The sequence below is a fragment of the Anolis carolinensis genome, chromosome 6 (assembly GCF_035594765.1).
Source record: "Anolis carolinensis isolate JA03-04 chromosome 6, rAnoCar3.1.pri, whole genome shotgun sequence".
Lineage (NCBI taxonomy): Eukaryota > Metazoa > Chordata > Lepidosauria > Squamata > Dactyloidae > Anolis > Anolis carolinensis.
In genome coordinates this window covers 21,445,479-21,451,173 of record NC_085846.1, presented here as the reverse complement: position 1 = coordinate 21,451,173, position 5,695 = coordinate 21,445,479, and positions in this window count along the sequence as shown.

Sequence of the window (5,695 nt, the reverse complement as noted above, 5' to 3'; positions counted from 1 at the left end):
TGTGTCTTGTTAGTTTGAAACAATACCTTCTTTTGGGGGGGGGGGGGGGGCTTGCCTGAGAGGGTTCATGGCACATTATAATACACTAGATTCAGCAACCTTTGCCCCCTTCCTGTATATATGCTGCTTGTTTCCCAGATCCCCAAATTCATTATTTTCTGACAAGAGAGAAATTGGAACATGAGATTGGGGGGCGCATATGGAGTCATGGCTAGATGAATTGCATACTTTTGGAATCTTTTAAGCATCTTGTTAGGATGTGTGCTCTAAGACGGGGCTTCTTAAAACTTTCCACTCGAGGCCCCCTTTGGCCTGAGAAATTTTTACGTGACCCGGATATGTAAAATAGATACAGAAATCAAATATTTACTGTGATAACAAATCAGCATTAGCAAGCCTTGCTAAACAGACTTGATTTTCCTTTTTATAAAGTACAGATGAAGTATCATCTGCAGAGTCAGCCCACTGTAAATACTGCACTGTAAATTTATAAAAGTCACTAGGTGATATTTATAAAACTTATTTGGGACCTCAACATTGAGCTAGACCCCATTTGGGGTCAGGACCCACAGTTTAAGAAACACTGCTCTAAGATACTGTTCATCCCTTTTCCAATAGCTAAGGAGGGTCTCCTACACTAGGTTGTCTCCTCCCACCTAAAAGGCAAGACATAATTTACACTTTTACCTGCTATGAGAAAGTTGGTCCAAGAAAAGCAGTATCACTAGTGTTAAGCTAGTTCTTTACAGCCCCTCTAGCTTTGGAAAAGCGGCTTGCTTTTTCAAATGCAGAATACCAAGCACGTAGTACCCTTCACTGGACCTACAGACATGACTGGTCCAATAGACAAATATAGTTTAGATATTGGTAAAACTAGCACACTGCTCTTGTTTTTTGATACTAGAATTATAACAAAATGTCTTACATGCAGCAAGTGTTATAATGTGGCTTGCTCTAGAACAAGAATATTACACTTGCTATCTTTAGTTTTTTAAGGATGACTAATTAGGAAAGTTTTCTCAAGTCCTAACACCAGAAGGCATCCTAGAGCTAACGGCATTACTGACTAAATCTGAACTCCATTAGCACTGTAATGGTGGAAAAGCAGAAATTGGTGGGAGCTACAGAAAGGAGGACATCCAGTCCTCCACGTTTGCTGGGGTTAGGGGCAGAGGATGCATATGACAATGGGGAAAAATGGAATAAACTCTTAAAATGAGAGAACACCTCTCTAGAAATCATGTCCTGCACAACTCCATTGCCATTTTCTAGTGGAAGTCTCACTCGAGGACCTAGGAATTCTTAGACCACATTAATAAAATTCATAAAGTTACACCCACAAATACTGGAAGGCCGATTGTACAAGGTACTCTTAACCAAGATTTTGAAGAGAGTTGGACACAACTGGCTTCCAAAGTGGGAAAGAAAATTGGAAGCTGATAGTACATGAGCCAAATATAGTGAATATGAGATGCACACTAATAAGAAATTAAAGGGGCATGACTCATTTATCTAATCCCATTCACATAAGGATTACAGGGGTGAACAGAGTGCAGACTATAGTTCAGCTGCTTCCAGAAGTTATGCTGGAGAACCTAGAGATTGCTAGTGAGAACATTTATAGGTCTTGCAGTACGATTCTATACTCAAGAGAATGCTATACATTCTTAGAGTGGTGTACGCAGGAAAAATAAGTTTTTTATTCATGTTTTTCCCATTTTCATGAGGAAAATTCTAGGCGCTAAGATGTTTGGGGTTTTGGAATAACTATATCATAATGGAGATATATGGAATCCAAGCCTAAACATTACTATTAATTTATTCAATATATATCCCTTATATACATAGTCTGACAGTAATTTCATCCAAAATATTTTTTTTAATGTGCATGAAACAAGAGTGTGTACACTGAGCCACCAAAGTAAACCAAAGGTGTTACTAAATCACTCAAAACAATTTTGGAATATTTTGAAATTCCTGGTAATCTGTTTCTTCTTATATGGTTTATTTTTATTCATGTGGTTATTTGCATCCAGCTTTTTCCTCTCTTAAAATAAACTCAAAGTGGCTAACATTGTAAACAAAAAAAAACCCTTTAAAACCAAAAAACGTATATAAACATTAAAATTAAATCTAAAGGTAAAGGTTTTCCCTGACGTTAAGTCCAGTCATGTCTTGACTCGTGTTGGTGCTCATCTCCATTTCTAAGCCGAAGAGCCGGCGTTGTCCGTAGACACCTCCAGGGTCATGTGGCCGGCATGACTGCATGGAGCGCCGTTACCTTCCCGCCGGAGCGGTAATAATAATAATACCTATTGATCTACTCACACTGGCATGTTTTCGAACTGCTAGGTTGGCAGGAGCTGGAGCTAACAGCGGCCACTCCCGCCCCAAGGTCATGTGGCCGGCATGACTGCATGGAGCGCCATTACCTTCCCGCTGGAGCGGTACCTATTGATCTACTCACACTGGCATGTTTTCGAACTGCTAGGTTGGCAGGAGCTGGAGCTAACAGCGGCCACTCCCGCCCCAAGGTCATGTGGCCGGCATGACTGCATGGAGCGCCGTTACCTTCCCGCCGGAGCAGTACCTATTGATCTACTCACACTGGCATGTTTTCGAACTGCTAGGTTGGCAGGAGCTGGAGCTAACAGCGGCCACTCCCGCCCCAAGGTCATGTGGCCGGCATGACTGCATGGAGCGCCATTACCTTCCCGCTGGAGCGGTACCTATTGATCTACTCACACTGGCATGTTTTCGAACTGCTAGGTTGGCAGGAGCTGGAGCTAACAGCGGCCACTCCCGCCCCAAGGTCATGTGGCCGGCATGACTGCATGGAGCGCCGTTACCTTCCCGCTGGAGCGGTACCTATTGATCTACTCACACTGGCATGTTTTCGAACTGCTAGGTTGGCAGGAGCTGGAGCTAACAGCGGCCACTCCCGCCCCAAGGTCATGTGGCCGGCATGACTGCATGGAGCGCCATTACCTTCCCGCTGGAGCGGTACCTATTGATCTACTCACACTGGCATGTTTTCGAACTGCTAGGTTGGCAGGAGCTGGAGCTAACAGCGGCCACTCCCGCCCCAAGGTCATGTGGCCGGCATGACTGCATGGAGCGCCGTTACCTTCCCGCCGGAGCAGTACCTATTGATCTACTCACACTGGCATGTTTTCGAACTGCTAGGTTGGCAGGAGCTGGAGCTAACAGCGGCCACTCCCGCCCCAAGGTCATGTGGCCGGCATGACTGCATGGAGCGCCATTACCTTCCCGCTGGAGCGGTACCTATTGATCTACTCACACTGGCATGTTTTCGAACTGCTAGGTTGGCAGGAGCTGGAGCTAACAGCGGCCACTCCCGCCCCAAGGTCATGTGGCCGGCATGACTGCATGGAGCGCCGTTACCTTCCCGCCGGAGCAGTACCTATTGATCTACTCACACTGGCATGTTTTCGAACTGCTAGGTTGGCAGGAGCTGGAGCTAACAGCGGCCACTCCCGCCCCAAGGTCATGTGGCCGGCATGACTGCATGGAGCGCCGTTACCTTCCCGCCGGAGCGGTACCTATTGATCTACTCACACTGGCATGTTTTCGAACTGCTAAGTTGGCAGGAGCTGGAGCTAACAGCGGCCACTCCCGCCGCTCCCGGGGTTTGAACCTGGGACCTTTCGGTCTCCAGCTCAGTGCTTTAAGGCACTTCACCACCGGGGCTCCTATTTAAATTAAGCATAGTCATAAAAATAAATACAGCTATTAACTTAATTAAAAATTAATTCAGTCAAAGAAGTCAGCCATAGCAGAGCGTTTGATGAACCAACCTAGACACAAGATATTATTAGAGAACACAGAAATGCTGGACCACTCTTAACAACCACCATGTCAAGACTACACAGAAGCCATTGAAATCCACAAGCATGTGGACAATTTCACCAGAAAGGAGGAAACCATGAAAATGAACAAAATCTGGCTACCAGTATTCAAAAAAACTAAAAATCAGGACAGTAAGTAAAGAACAATATTCAGAAAACGGGAATTCCAGGCAAACAATCAGGGCCAACTAACACCTCCCAACAAAAGATTCACTCAGGCATGAAGCAGGCAGGCTTTGAACCTGCAAGGCCATTAAATGCTAATTAAGGTGGCCAATTTCAACATTCACACCTGCCTCAGATAAAGAGTTCTTTCTCCCACCCTGGACATTCCACAGATAAATAAACCCCACTTGGCAAGTTTTTAACAGACCTCACAATATCTGAGGATGCCTCCCATAGATGCGGGTGAAACACCAGGAAAGAATGCTACTGGATCATGGCCATACAGCCCGGATAACTCACAGCAACCCAATTAAAATTATTAAAATACATAAGCACCAAATCAGCATGTTTTGTCTCAAGTCTTATTTGTAGTGCTTCTGCTGTGTTTATGTATTTTAATTGTTTTGTAACCCTCAGAGCCTTGAGGATAGGTGGGTAAGAAATACAAATATTTATCATCATCATTATTATTATTAAAAATATTTTCTATTGAGGCATGATCTCCTCCATTTCTAGTGTTTTGCAAGATTTTAAAACCAATCTATTTGGACAAAACATTGGCTTTGTGCCCGAGGCAGAGCCCTACAACAAAGCTGCCTTTCCATGTAGAAGTGGACATAGGGATCTTTACGTCATACTGTTTTCTGGGCTGTATGACCATGTTCCAGAAGCATTCTTTCCTGGTGTTTTTCCTGCATCTACGACCAGCATCCTTAGAGGTTGTGAGGTCTGTTGGAAACCAGGCAATTGGGGTTTGTGTATCTGTGGAAAATCCAGGGAGAGAGAAAGAACTCGTTGTCTGTTTGAGGCAGGTGTGAATGTTGAAACTGGCCACCTTGATTAGCATTGAGTAACCTTTCAGCTCCAAGGTCTGGCTGCTTCCTGCCTGGGGGGGTGGGGGGGGTGTTTCCTTTGTTTGGAGGTGTTAGCTGTCCCTGATTGATTCATGTCTGGAATACCCTGTTTTTTTTAGTGTTGCTCTTTATTTACTGTCCTGATTTTAGAGTTTTTTAAATATTGGTTTTGTTCATTTTCATGGTTCCCTCCTTTCTGTTTAAATTGTCACATGCTTGTGGATATCAACAGATATATAAACTCCAATTGACTAGTTTCCAACAAACCTCACAACTTCTTGAGGATGCATGCCATAGATGCAGGCGAAACATCAGAAAAGAATGCTTCTGGAACATGGCCATACTCACAGCAACCCAGTGATTCCGGCCATGAAAGCCTTCGACAGCACATTGCACTTGATAGGTAAAGGTAAAGGTTTCCCCTGACGTTAAGTCCAGTCATGTCTGACTCTGGGGGTTGGTGCTCATCTCCATGTCTAAGCCGAAGAGCCGGCGTTGTCCATGGACACCTCCAAGGTCATGTGGCCGGCATGACTGCATGGAGCGCCGTTACCTTCCCGCTGGAGCGGTAATAATAATAATAATAATAATAATAATAATAATAATAATAATAATAATAATAATAATAAAAACTTTATTTATACCTCGCCACCATCTCCCCGTGGGGACTCGGGGTGGCTTACATGGGGCAGAGGCCCAAACAACACAAGGACAAAATATAAGCAACATAATACAATCACAATATAAAACAGATAAAACTAATGCAATATATCAATTAAAACAACAATACAGGATAAAACATTACAT